The sequence below is a fragment of the Cervus canadensis genome, chromosome 11, assembly GCF_019320065.1.
Source record: "Cervus canadensis isolate Bull #8, Minnesota chromosome 11, ASM1932006v1, whole genome shotgun sequence".
Classification (NCBI taxonomy): Eukaryota; Metazoa; Chordata; class Mammalia; order Artiodactyla; family Cervidae; genus Cervus; species Cervus canadensis.
In genome coordinates, this window is record NC_057396.1 from 72,654,749 (window position 1) to 72,670,206 (window position 15,458).

At 38.1% G+C, this 15,458-nt stretch overlaps 1 pseudogene; it reads left to right on the plus strand.

The window, feature by feature from the left end:
• Window positions 1-10,574: 10,574 nt before the first annotated feature.
• Window positions 10,575-11,506, plus strand: LOC122450535 (annotated as a pseudogene).
• The last annotated feature ends 3,952 nt before the right edge of the window (window positions 11,507-15,458 follow it).

Genomic DNA, 15,458 nt, shown 5'->3' on the forward strand with positions numbered 1-15,458 from the left:
GACTGAACAACAACAATCTATATAGCTATACCTATATTTATTTCTGTCTCTATCTATATACATATGGTGCATGCTAAGTCACTTCAGTCATGTCCCTCTTTGTGACCCCATGGACTGTAGCCCTCCAGGCTCCTCTGGCTGTGGGATTCTCCAGGCAAGAATACTGGAGTGGGTTGCCATTTCCTACTTCAGTATGTATATATAAATCCATATAAATGAACTGCTTTTGTTCAGTTGCTGAGTCAGGCCCAACTCTTAGCAACTCCATGCACTCCATGCACTTACAGCTCCACACACTGTTGCCCGCCTGGCGCCCCGTCCTTCACTGTCTCAGGAGTTTGCTCAGTATCATACCCATTGTGTTGGTGATGCCATCTAACCATCTCATCTTCTGTCACTTCCATATATACATATATATACATATATACACGCATATATATACATTTTAAAATACATCGCTCTTAAGTTATATTAAATAATAGTTTACCCACATAACTTTGCATATAGTCCATATGAAGTTCCTAGTTTAATTATTGATAAGTAATAAATATTCTAGGTGTGGTTGAGAGGTTTCATATGCGAGTCTTTCAGCCCATTGAAAGGAGCTTTATGGCACATTTACTTTCCTAAACACTGATCTGTCCAGTTTGCTGGGATTCTTACCCCATGTGCTTCATCCACACAGGTACATATTGTAAGAATACTAGCCTAGAGTCTGAGGGCCCTGACCTTGAAATGGCTATAAATCTCATTTTAAGTCCAAAGATACTTAAATTTTCTTTGAGCTTGTTTTGTGCTTATTTGCTTATCTGCTCTTTGAAACATATTACAACAAGGCCTAGGTGCTCTAAGTGTGAGCCACCTGCTCATGTGACATATTGTGTCTCTAATCTCAAGTATGATTTCGTGACATTATATACCTGCATCTAAATGATGACACCTGGTAATTAGTCACTCAATTCTATAGTATCATAAACATCTGGAAGTAGAATTGTCGGAACATAGCATATGGAGCTGGTGCATACATTACCAAATTGTTTCAACACTTTTGTATAATTTTATACTACTTTCAAAAATATATGAGCCCTATTTCTCCATTGAAAATTTGCGTTTGTTTTTCTCCTTTTTCTCTATTTTCTCTTAATTCATCTTAATAAAATTTTCTGCTTGATTAATTCTATCAAGAATCAACCTTTGCGATTTGTATTCTCTACTTAGAACTGTCAATTATGTCATTAATTTTGTAACAATATATCCTCATTTCCATATGGTTTTGATTTAATTGGCTTTTCTCTTCCTGAAACTCAATTACTAGTACTTATAGATTTTTTATTATAAAACATACTTCCTTTTAATGATAGGATATTTTATTTACTCAGGGTTACTAGATTTTTAAAATCTAGAAGCAAGCATTAACCTTACAAATACCCATGGTCTTGATTCTGTTGCTTACTGGTTGTCGAGTTTGTTATTTAACCTCTAAAAGCTGTGGTGTCTCATGTGCATAATAGAGGTAATAATGTGTGCTGTGTGAGTGCTGAGTCGTGTCTGACTCTGTGACCCCATGGACTGTAGCCTTCTAGGCTCCTCCTGTTTTAGCCACGCGTTCCAGGAAGCAGACTCACTCAGAAGGACAATGCAGATAGTGGAGTGCAGCTTATTACACTAGCGGGTCCAGGGCAGAGACTCCTCTTAGCCAAGAATCCCGACCAGCTTTTGTGAAAACCTTGTATACCCAAAGTGTAGTACTCAAACCCACCTCCCCAAATTCTCTGAAGCTAGTCTGAACAAATGAAAAGAAAGATGCAATCAAAGTTAACCTGTGATTCCTACGCCTTAAACCCATGATTCGTATGCCTTAAGCCTAGGTAGTTAACAGTGGACAATTATCAATAGGCCTGTGGTCATACCCCAACAAACATAATAGGATGCATGATTCTATTCGGTTACACAGATAATTAGGGTATTCTTTTAGCGATGGAGAGTCTAGGTGCGAGCCCTGGGGCTCTTCCATCGGGTGGGAGGGTGGGTCTGGTTTTCCAGTTGGTAACTCTTTTCTATAAATACTGGGCATCCAGCTCAAAGTCCACAGTCTGGCCCAAGATGGAGTCCTACTTTCAAGATGGAGCCTGTTCTGTCTGTTTCCTCCTTCACTCTGTCCATGGGATTTTCCCAGGCAAGAATACTGGAGTGGATTTCCCTTTCCTCCTCCAGGGCATCTTCCCATCCCAGGGTTCGAACTCCTGTCTCCTGCATCTCCTGCATTACAGTTTTTGTTTTGTTACTTTTTCTCTAATTTCCAGTAAGCATATTGCAGATATTCTTCTAAAAGCCATTCGTTCTAGATTTTACCTGGGAAATATTCTTTATACTACTTACCTTCTCTGCAAAACTCATAAATAAATCATGACATGCGCTAGGTTTTGTGAATCAGGACCCTAAATGTTTAAGTGTAAGTAACTTAAATGTCACACAATTGTTAGAGCTTTTTTGTTGAAGCTTTTTTATCCAGTGATTAATTAAATGTCTTAACTGCTTCTGAAACAACTATGTATAGTAGACTGTGCAAACCTTTAGAGGCACAAATATTTAAACTGTCATGTTAATTTTAAGGAATTTCCATGAAGCTTCAGCTAAGCTTGTTTGTGTATTAATACTAGGGTTTGTGTTATATTTCATACATGCATTTTGGAGGATAAAAGAATGCCTGTTTTTCCTTTGCAATTTGCTTATGTAAATTCAGGTTGCAAAAGGGCAGTTAAATGTTTGTGGTAGGAGGGAATAAAAGAATGGAATTGGCATTGTTGGAAAAAAAAAAATAAAAGGTGGCCACTGAGCCATCATTTGGGAAGTTCAGAGGTAATAGTACTTAGGTCAAAATATGCATTCTTATTCATATTAAGGGGCTTCCCTGGTGGCTCAGTTGAAAAAGAATCCTCCTGCAATGCGCGAGACCTGGGTTCAATCCCTGGGTCAGGAAGATCCCCAGGAGAAGGGAAAGGCATCCACTCCAGTATTCTGGCCTGGAGAATTCCATGGACTGTATAGTCCCTGGGGTTGCAAAGAGTCAGACACGGCTGAGTGACTTATACTCACTCATTCATATTAAATAAAATAGTGAACATGAACTACCCAATAATCTCTCAATAAATTATTTTATTATTATTAATTTGCTAAGTAGTTTGATCTTAGCAGTATTGAATCAAGTCTGATACAATAAATTGCAATTTTCTTAAGTTTTAAATTCCTGAAAAAGTATATACTTATGCATTTGTTTCAGAGGGAGACTATTCAAATGCCAGTATGTGTTGATGAGGCTGAATAAACCTGTAAATATTCAGTTTCAAGGGGAAAAAAAAAAAAAAAACTGGAGAGGAAACAGGATAGAAGTTTTGCTATATTTTGAGTGTTTCCTTCCTCTGATTTTTCCTTTTTCTTTTGGAGAAAAAGACTGTTTATTCTTTTCTCTTTTCTTTTCTCATCTTCCATTCCCAAACCATCTATTCTGGCAAATTTGTCCCTTGTGTAAGGCATAGTTTGGGCAAGGCAGAAAAGGAAAGACGACCTCAACAGAAGTAGGTTACCTTTATTTAGGCGAGGAGGGGTGACAGTCGGCCTAATGACCAGGCTGAGCGCTGAGAGGGATCAGGGAGGCTTCATATTTATAGGGAGGTGTGTGGAGGCGATAAGGGAAACGTTAATCAGCCGGGATATTTTGAGTATTCTTTTGTTGAGATGACATTTGTATTTGGGCAGGGGGCGATAAGTCTTCTGGGCAGGTGTAGGGGGTGGAAAGTTTCTGGACAGGGGGTCATAAGTTCCAGATAGATGCAACCGGCCTGGAGCATCAGGGTGGAACTAAAGTTCTGATTTGTTTTCTCCGAAGTTAGAGGATTCGACAAGGGGCCTTTGAGACTGTTGTTTTCTTTTCTAGGCCCCAAAAGACTCCTTCACCTTGAAACAAGTAATTTTGTACCAGTTATAATATTGAAGGTCATCAATTATATTGATTTATCCACTCTGCACAGCTAGGATCTTGATAACGGTCCATACTCAGAGTGTAAAATGCCTGTGATTGGTTCTCTGCCCTACCTCAGCTCAGATTTTCCTGAAAGCCAGCCTAGTACATATAGTACATGCTATATCAGTTTTCTTCCTAATCTTCAGAAAGCTGGAAGAGCAGCGCAGTCAGATTTCCCTGAACTACTTTGCCTATAGCCTTTTTAGGACCCCTGGGAAAATACACCTGAATCAAGATAAAGTATGGAACTCCTCCTCCCAGTGGAAGCAAGGACATTGCCAAGGACAGTGACTCAGCAACATTTGACTTGGATCTGTTTAGAACATGCCTTTGGGGACATAATCACTTAGAACTCTCAAGGACCTGTTAATTTATGGTTGTTAGTTTCATTTATATTCTGTTCTTTTGAATCAAATTTTCTTCAGGCATAAGCATGCAATGAATAGGGCCTGAATACCTGTGTTAGCTTTTGAAGGGATTTAAGCACAGTTTTTATTTATTTTTAGTGAATTAGTATTGAGATGTTCAGTTGGCATTTGAACTTCCTAGCTTGCTTTCCTGGGGGCATAAAGATGTACACAGTAGTTCTAACAGTCCATTTCCCTTACAAGCCTGTAGAGTTTTTGAGATGTATTGAAATTTCCAAAATATTTGCAGAAAATTAGTCTGGATGTATCTGAATTATTAGTTTATAAGTTATTTATGAAATGTAATTTATCACATTTTATTTCAGATTTTGATCCTAGGGATGGATTGGCAAAGTAGGCATCTAGGGTAAAATTCTTGATCAAACTAAAACTAACCTGATAGCCACTCAGATATGGCAGTGTATTACTCATAGCGCCTGGATTTTGGAAATTATCAAAGTGTTAGTCATTCAGTCTTGCTCGACTCTTTGCGAACTCAAGGACTATAGCCTGCCAGACTCCTCTGTCCATTGAATTCTCCAGGCAAGAATACTGAAGTGAATTGTCAATCCCTTCTCCAGGGTATCTTTCTGACCTAGGGATCAAACCCGGGTATCCCACATTGCAAGTGGATTCTTTACTGCCTGAGCCCCATCAAACATGTGCTAGGCTAATTATATCTTCTTTATAATTATTTTATATAATTTTATTCTAGAGCCTGTAACTTCTTTTGCAGTATATGATAATTTGTTTACTATAAAATGATTTATCATGCCTTAGTTTTAATGGTGCATTACATGTAAGCAAAGTTCTTACTAAAATAATACAAAGTTAAAACATTTTCTAATAATTGGCAGTGAATTTCATTGTGCCCTATTTTTATGTTTATATGCATTCCTTCATATTACCATTAAGACATATAGTAGATTATGCTTCAATATCTACAGTCATGAAGAATTTCTTGTATTTCAAAATCTGGCATCTCACAATAGACTAGTCTGACCAGAATCAGCTAAGGTAAGTTTATACCATGCTACATTCTGATACATTAAAGAAAAATTTGAGTATGCAGTGGAAGTTTTAAGTATAAGAACTTCTTACCCTTATGCTAATAACTTAACAGAAAGGGCATTCAGAATTTTTATTCAGTACTACCTAAGAGTAAAGTAAATTTATAACAATATTTTTATAGTGTAAGATATCAAGTTAGTAAGTAGGATTAAATATTCCTTATGAGAAACAATCTTATTAAGCTAGCTTAAATGTTTTCACTAACATAGAGTTAAAATTAAAGTTTACCTGATCATAGTTATCACGTGCATGTGTATTTCTTCATTTTTGTCTTTATTTTTCCATTCGACTTTGTGTAAATATACATGACAATTCTGTGTTTCTAAACCAATCACTCAAAGAGGAAACACTGTAAAAGAAAAGTATGTTTTAAATATCACGCTGTCACTGGTTTACTTCAAATCACCTCGTGCAGTCCTCATTAGAAATCTGAATTCTGGCATGATGTCGTAGATATAAGAGGAATAAGGTGAGGTTTAGAAAGAGTAAGCAGTTAGCTCAAGGGTGACACTGGTCAGTTTTTGTGTTTGCTTGTTTATAGCCACTCAGCATCATTACCTCTTTCTGTGTCACCGCTGTTTTGTGTATTCAGAGATTGCTGAATACTCTTTATTTCATCCATTTTGACTAATTTCTACTTGGGAGTTTTCCTTAATATCTCTGTGATCAGAACAGTTTATATGACAATAATTCTCCTCTTCTGAGCTTTCCCTTTCCCTTTTCCCCTCCATTAATAGTAAGATCAGATCAGTTAGTTAGTTAATTCAATCACTCAGTTGTGTCCAACTCTTTGTGACCCTAAGAACCACAGCACACCAGGCCTCCCTGCCCATCACCAACTCCCGGAGCTTACTCAAACTCATGTCCATCGAGTCGGTGATGCCATCTAGCCATCTCATCCTGTTGTCCTCTTCTCCTCCTGCCATCAATCTTTCCCAGCATCAGGGTTTTTTTCCAAGGAGTCAGTTCTTCACATCAGATGGCCAAAGTATTGGAATCTCAGTTTCAATATCAGTCCTTCCAATGAATATTCAGTACCAATTTCCTTTAGGATGGACTGGTTGGATCTCCTTGCAGTCCACGGGACTCTCAAGGGTCTTCTCCAACATCCCAGTTCAGAAGCATCAATTCTTAGGTGCTCAGCCTTCTTTATGGGTCAACTCTCACACCCATACATGACTACTGGAAAAATTTCCAGTAGTCTAATAACTCATCATCATGCATGTTTTCTTCTACTCAGATGGGAATTCAAAAGAGTGCTTTCACTGTTTTCCTGCATTTCTCTCAGCTCTCAAGCATGACGTGAAGCCCCAGATGAGGGAGAATCAGGAGCTTTGTCTCTGAACATTCACAGTCGTTGTTCATTGAGGGATGGCTGCCCCTTAGCTACCTTTGTTCTCTTATTTGTTCCTTATGTAATTATATTATTTTCCAACACTGAGAAGTTAGTTAGATTCTGTTATTTTTTTTTTTAAGTATGAGAGTTGATTTTTTATTTATTTTTTTTTATTTGGCCACATCAGGTCTTATTTGTGTTATGTAAACTTTGCTGCAGCATGCAGGACCTTTTCATTGAGGCTGTGGTGTGCAGGTTCAGTAGCAGCTGTGGGAAGCCTTAGTTGCTATGCAGCATTGGGTATCTTAGTTCTCTGACCAAGGATTGAACCCACGTCCTCTGCATTGGAAGACAGATGCTAAACCACCGGACCACCAGGGAAGTCCCCAAATTCTCTTGGCCTGAGTCTCTTCTATTTAAAATCAGAGATTAGTTAAGTGAATTCTATCTTTAAAACTGTTCAAAGTCTACTTATATAATACTTATTTTTAAGTAAATAGTTTTAGCTAAATAAATGTATCTGGAAATAAAAATTATTTCAACTCATCAGTTAAGTAACAGTAAGTTGAAGATAGGTAGAATCCTATCCCACATAAAATTTTTCAGTTTTCATTAGTTAAGTTTAACTGGAAAACATTCTGTGGTTGATAATTATCCTTAAAGTAAGTACAAACTGAAAATGTCTCCTTTGAAAATTTAGACTTTTTTTTTTAATAAAAATTTATTTATTTTATTTTATTTTATTTTTTTACCTTTTTTTAAAATTTATTTATTTTTTTTTGGTCATACATTGATATGAATCAGCCATAGATTTACACGTATTCCCCATCCCGATCCCCCCTCCCACCTCCCTCTCCACCCGATTCCTCTGGGTCTTCCCAGTGCACCAGGCCCGAGCACTTGTCTCATGCATCCCACCTGGGCTGGTGATCTGTTTCACCCTACATAGTATACATGCTGTTCTTTTGAAATATCCCACCCTCACATTCTCCCACAGAGTTCAAAAGTCTGTTCTGTATTTCTGTGTCTCTTTTTCCATTTTGCATATAGGGTTATCGTTACCTTCTTTCTAAATTCCATATATATGTGTTAATATGCTGTAATGTTCTTTATCTTTCTGGCTTACTTCACTCTGTATAAGGGGCTCCAGTTTCATCCATCTATTAGGACTGATTCAAATGAATTCTTTTTAATGGCTGAGTAATATTCCATGGTGTATATGTACCACAGCTTCCTTATCCATTCATCTGCTGATGGGCATCTAGGTTGCTTCCATGTCCTGGCTATTATAAACAGTGCTGCGATGAACATTGGGGTGCACGTGTCTCTTTCAGATCTGGTTTCCTCAGTGTGTATGCCCAGAAGTGGTATTGCTGGGTCATATGGCAGTTCTATTTCCAGTTTTTTAAGAAATCTCCACACTGTTTTCCATAGCGGCTGTACTAGTTTGCATTCCCACCAACAGTGTAAGAGGGTTCCCTTTTCTCCACACCCTCTCCAGCATTTATTGCTTGTAGACTTTTGGATAGCAGCCATCCTGACTGGCGTGTAATGGTACCTCATTGTGGTTTTGATTTGCATTTCTCTAATAATGAGTGATGTTGAGCATCTTTTCATGTGTTTGTTAGCCATCTGTATGTCTTCTTTGGAGAAATGTCTGTTTAGTTCTTTGGCCCATTTTTTGATTGGGTCATTTATTTTTCTGGAATTGAGCTGCAGGAGTTGCTTGTATATTTTTGAGATTAATCCTTTGTCTGTTTCTTCATTTGCTATTATTTTCTCCCAATCTGACGGCTGCCTTTTCACCTTACTTATAGTTTCCTTTGTAGTGCAAAAGCTTTTAAGTTTCATTAGGTCCCATTTGTTTAGTTTTGCTTTTATTTCCAATATTCTGGGAGGTGGGTCATAGAGGATCTTGCTGTGATTTATGTCGGAGAGTGTTTTGCCTATGTTCTCCTCTAGGAGTTTTATAGTTTCTGGTCTTACATTTAGATCTTTAATCCATTTTGAGTTTATTTTTGTGTATGGTGTTAGAAAGTGTTCTAGTTTCATTCTTTTACAAGTGGTTGACCAGTTTTCCCAGCACCACTTGTTAAAGAGGTTGTCTTTTTTCCATTGTATATCCTTGCCTCCTTTGTCAAAGATAAGGTGTCCATAGGTTCGTGGATTTATCTCTGGGCTTTCTATTCTGTTCCATTGATCTATATTTCTGTCTTTGTGCCAGTACCATACTGTCTTGATGACTGTGGCTTTGTAGTAGAGTCTGAAGTCAGGCAGGTTGATTCCTCCAGTTCCATTCTTCTTTCTCAAGATTACTTTGGCTATTCGAGGTTTTTTGTATTTCCATACAAATTGTGAAATTCTTTGGTCTAGTTCTGTGAAAAATACCGTTGGTAGCTTGATAGGGATTGCATTGAATCTATAGATTGTTTTGGGTAGAATAGCCATTTTGACAATATTGATTCTTCCAATCCATGAACACGGTATGTTTCTCCATCTGTTTGTGTCCTCTTTGATTTCTTTCATCAGTGTTTTATAGTTTTCTATGTATAGGTCTTTTGTTTCTTTAGGTAGATATACTCCTAAGTATTTTATTCTTTTTGTTGCAATGGTGAATGGTATTGTTTCTTTAATTTCTCTTTCTGTTTTTTCATTGTTAGTATATAGGAATGCAAGGGATTTCTGTGTGTTAATTTTATATCCTGCAACTTTACTATATTCATTGATTAGCTCTAGTAATTTTCTGGTAGAGTCTTTAGGGTTTTCTATGTAGAGGATCATGTCATCTGCAAACAGTGAGAGTTTCACTTCTTCTTTTCCTATCTGCATTCCTTTTACTTCTTTTTCTGCTCTGATTGCTGTGGCCAAATTATTTATTTTAATTGGAGGCTAATTACTTTACAATATTGTAGTGGTAGACTTTTGAATAGTTTAAAATAGAGTTGATGTTCCATAGTACAGATCATATTTTAAATGTCTACCTGTTAATTCTATGGCATGTATAAGAGTTTCCAAGACTATAAAACACATAGGTATTGATTTTGATAGTTACTAGAATTGATGGTTTCAATATATTCTTGCTATGAAAGAATTCTTTATAGACATCTGGGGCACAGATTTGTTTATAACATCAGATGCAGACTAAGGTAGGTGTACTAGCTTTTGCAAACCTACTTAGGACAGCGGATTCATCATCAATGGGTGAGACACTCATGGTGCATTGTCTCTAGCCTTCATTTTGCTCACCCACTCCAGTACTCTTGCCTGGAATGTCCCGTAGATGGAGGAGCCTTGTAGGCTACAGTTCATAGGGTTGCAAATAGTCGGACATGACTGAGAGACTTCATTTCTTCTTCAATGCCTTTAACATTATGTGTTAGTTACATAACATGTATAACTATTGACTAATTAATTTATTAATATCATTGCCTCAAATACCACCACGTGTATCTGACCACAAAGTTTGTCTAAAGTTGTCTTCTGTATTATCTCTTTTGATTTATACCAGTTCTTTAGATTGTAAATATTTCTAAACAAAAGGAAGCTATGGGGCAAAAAGTCTATAATTTCCCATAATAAGTACAGTAAATACCTTATGAATCTGCTTCAATGATATGTTTATGGTTATAATTTTATAGTAAACTTGCTATTGTTTTACTGTGTTTCATCCAAATGCATGTGCTGATTTTTCTTTCAGGTACTCAACCATTTTTTGCATAATACACATTAAACTCACCATATGGAAAATCAGAGGAATGTATCGGAATTCATTTTTACGGGGCCTCTGACCAGAAAATACAGATGTTTTGCTTTGTGTTCTTCTTATTCTGTTATGTTGCCCTGTTGGTGGGAAACCTTCTGATCCTTGTCTCCATCCAATGCAGTGTCCTTTTTCACCAACCAATGTACTATCTCCTCAACCACTTATCCTCCATGGACATCTGCTATACCTCTTGTGTGACACCCACACTGATCAGTGACCTGCTCCTGGGAAGGAAAACCATCTCTTACGGCAACTGCACGCTGCAGGTCTTCACCATGCAATTTTTTGGCATCATCAAGGTCTTTGTCCTTACAGTCATGGCCTTTGACCGCTGTGTTGCCATCTGCAAGCCTCTCCACTACACGATTATCATGAACAGGACAAGATGCAGCCTCCTTATCGTGGCTGCTTGGGCTGGTGGGGCTGTCCATGCCTTTTCTCAGTTCTCTATGATAGTCAGTTTGCCCTTCTGTGGCCCCAATGAAATTGACCACTACTATTGTGACATTTTTCCTTTGTTGAAAGTTGCCTGTACTGATACCTACATCACTGGTGTCCTGGTGGTTGCCAGTTCAGGAATGGTTGCCTTAGTAACCTTTGTTCTCTTGTTTGGGTCCTATGTCATTATATTATTCAACTTAAGAAACCACTCAGCTGAAGGAAGGTGCAAAGCCCTCTCTACCTGTGGGTCTCACATCACTGTGGTTATCTTATTTTTTGGTCCTTCAATCTTTGCCTACCTCAGACCCCCTACCACTTTCCCTGAGGAAAAAATATTTTCTCTCTTTTATACCATCATTGCTCCTATGTTCAATCCTTTAATCTACACTCTGAGAAACACAGAGATGAAAAAGGCCATGAGAAGGGTTTGGTACCAAAAGATGTTTTCAGAAGAGAAGCATAATTAATTTCCCCTACTCAATGTGTTAAAACCTCTATGTGGAAGTAAAAGTGGACTTGGGAATTGTAGAACTCAATTAACTTTCAAATCACAGAGCCCAAATTATTTACTTTATAAATGTCAGAGATGATGAGTCGAAAAATTATGAGAAAAATGACAATTCCATTGGTCACTCTGAGATTTGGTAGGGACTTATGTGATTAAAAACATATTAGCTTAAAGAAACTGTTGCTATGTTATATAGATTAGGCAATTCTAAGACTGACTATGAATTAAAAAAAAATAATTTGCTTATGATATTTGTACATGAAGACTAGATAGGAAATACCTAAATTTGCTTTCAAGTTAATTCTTTAAAGACATATCTAACCTTACACTCTGCCTTGGGTGTTTCACTGACTTATGTATGGTTTTAAGGCATCTTACAGATTTTTTCATATATTAATTATGACATATAATCCATAAAGAAATGAAAAACAAAAACAAAACAGAGACAGAAAGACAGAACTATGAAGGCAATAAACCTGTACTCTGTACCTGAATCAAGAAATAGAGCACAATAGTAATCTCCAAAGTCTAATATCCGTTCCTTCCTGTCCTCACTGCTTCTGTCCCCTAGAAGTAGCTACCCTTCTGACTTTTATAGGTACTGTCCTCTCTGCCTGGTGTCGGTCATTGAGAGGACACGACCACTGCTAGAGCAATGAGATGGGCCTGAGCATCAGAAGTTCCTCATTTGTCCTCCCATTCTTGAATTTGAGTTCCATTTATTGTCCCAATTTTTGCCTTTTCATACTGTTCATGGGGTTCTCAAGGCAAGAATGTTGAAGAGGTTTACCATTCCCTTCTCCAGTGGACCACATATTGTCAGAACTCTCCTCCATGACTCGTCCATCTTGAGTGGTCATACATGGCATGGCTCATAGTTTCATTGAGTTAGATAAGGCTGTGATCCATATGATCACTTTGTTTAGTCCATCCTAAAGGAAATCAGCCCTGAATATTCATTGGAAGGACTGATGCTAAAGCAGAAGCTCCAATCCTCTGGCCACCTAATGTGAACAGTTGACTCAATGGAAAAGACTCTGATGCTGGGAAAGATAGAAGGCAGGAGGAGAAAGGGATGACAGAGGACCGGATGGTTGGATGGCATCACCCACTCAATGGAAGTGATTTTGAGCAAGCTCTGGGAGATAGTGAAGGACAGGGAAACCTGGCTTGCTGCAGTCCACGGGGCTGCAGAGTCGGACACGACTGAGTGACTAAACAATATCACCCCCATAGCTGGAGACATTTTCAAGGATGCAGACTTGAGAAAATAAGGTGTTGTTGAGACCATCTGGGCTGAATATGTGAATGAACCCAGGAAAGGCCTGTATATGATCTTAATTTTCTGACATAAAGATGCAAAGATCTGCTTGTCTTGGAACCATCCATGACAAGCCCCCATGTAAGGCCCCTTGTTTAGTAAAAGTGCCACCTCCAAACTGGAGCGGTCTGACTCTTTTTTCAGTCTCTCCCTGCCTCCTTATATGGGGCCAGTTTGCCAACAAACACCTCAAAACATTAGGCACATTATAAATTAGTTATCTGTTATTGATTTAACTCATAGGTAAATTTAGGAGACTTAGTGCCTTTCTCACTAGGACCTTGTTAAGATGAAAGAGAACCCTTAGTATATGACACCCAGTAAATCCTCAGTACGCATTTGCTATTATTTATTTTGCTCATATAGCACATTGGAAGCAACTGAATCTTCAGAAATACATGGGAAAGAAGAAAATAAGGAAAGAAAGGCCTTTGGAAATGATGTGTTTGGGGAAAAATTAAAACACGTTCAACTGAAAATTTTTTCTATTATTTTTGGAAGTTTTCTAAATTCATAAAAATAACACCAAGGTTTATTAGCTTATAATTTTCTAGGAAATCAATACTTGAAAATAAAGTAAAACCCATTCAAACTCTCTCAGGGAAGACGATCTTTTTGAGGAGAGATGAAGACTATTAATTACCATAAGTTTTAATTCAGCTCAGTGCTTAGTCTTATCCGACTCTTTGTGACCCCATGAATTGCAACCCACCAGGCTCCTCTGTCCATGGGATTTCCCAGGCAAGAATACCCAAATGGGTTGCCATTTCCTCCTCCAGGGGATCTTTCTGACTCTGGGAGTGAACCCTAGTACCAGAGCTGTCCTTTGTCTCTCGCTCAGATTACAGACCGAGAAAGCAATGGCTCCCCACTCCAGGACTCTTGCCTGAAAATCCCACGGACGGAGGAGCCTGGTAGACTGTGGTCCATGGGGTCGCTAGGAGTTGGACACGACTGAGAGACTTCTCTTTCACTTTTCACTTTCATGCATTGGAGAAGGAAAGGGCAACCCACTCCAGTGTTCTTGCCTGGAGAATCCCAGGGATGGGGGAGCCTGGTGGGCTGCCGTCTATGGGGTCGCACAGAGACGGACATGACTGAAGTGACTTGGCGGCAGCAGCAGCAGCAGATTACAGAAATCATGGAAAGGATAAGCCCCTCAAGGCAAAAAATCCCACAAAGTTGTTTATATCACAAAACTCTGAGTGAAGTGCAAGGGAATTCAGTCACTGAGGCCCAGGAGGAATGAATGTCTAATAACTGAGCTTCCTAAATCACACACAAAAGCTAGTGGTGGCCTGCATACTATTTATAATCCAGCTTTGATGTTCACTTCAGTGGATCTGATGACTCGGATCTAGAGGAAATCCACTTGGTGAGCTCATGATTCGGGAGCATAAATCCAAACAACTTGCAAAACATAGTGTTCTAGAATGAGATGTATATAGTTTTAGAATGTACACTTTATTTTTGTTTATTAGTTATGTGAGCCTGAACATTGTAGGGAATAACCTTAGAGATGAAAATATAGATGGTGATTAGACTCTTGTGGATATTCACACTAGGCCACTTTCTTCAAACTGTTCCTCTGAGGGTATGTCCTCTCATTGTGAGAACACTGGTTGAGTGACGGTGTCTCTACAATGACACTTTTATTTTTCTATGAGTGGCTAATGAATGATATTGAGAGATATGTGAATTCAAGACACGAAATGAAATACTCTGAACAGTAGGTGAATGACCAGAATTTCAGTGAGGAAAGAATAGCAAGACTGAAAGAAGTGATATGAAGGACTCACGACAATTGGAGTGGAAGGACATGTGTGGTGAATGATTTCTCCTCCTTTCCATGATCCTGCCTGACTGTGTGATAGCTGAATATATTTTCCTTTTATTGCATAGATAACAGATTGACTGCTAGTTAAAGTTAAGTATAGGTATCATCTTTGATTTTTATAATTTGCTTTGTGATTAGAGTAGCAATAAATTCAAGGAGTTGCCTGTTGAGTGTGCTCTGAGGTTCCAATAGGAAATCAGACAGTGATAGGGAAATCGTGCTTTGCTGAACAAGAGGAAAATAGCATTAAGACTTTTGGTAGAAAATGGGCAAAGTGCTCATTAAGAAAATAAATGACTCACAGATTACCAAGAAAGTGAGAAAAAACAAATCCAAAAGAAAAATAAGATCCCTCCAGTACCCATTGTCATGATCCATGATCCCCCATCCTGACAAAAAAAGGAAGAAAAGATGGCTCAAAAATTAAATTAATCAAAGACTCTAGGCAGGCCACAAAAAGTCAAAAGGAGATATCTCAAAATTTGAGTCTCTTTACTTTATCTCTATATACCTTGCTCTCCACCCATGTTTCCTGTAGTAAATGTGATGCTGATAACTTCACTGATTTGAATACTTTATATACCATTTTAAAACAACTGAAGTTATTTCAACAAATAGTTATTGATTATTGGTTAAATAAATGGTATCTTGTAATCATTTCAGCTCCTCATATTTGGGTAGGATCATGGAAAGGAGGAGATATAACTCCCCACACATGTTCTTCCACTTCAATTGTTGTGAATCCATTCATAT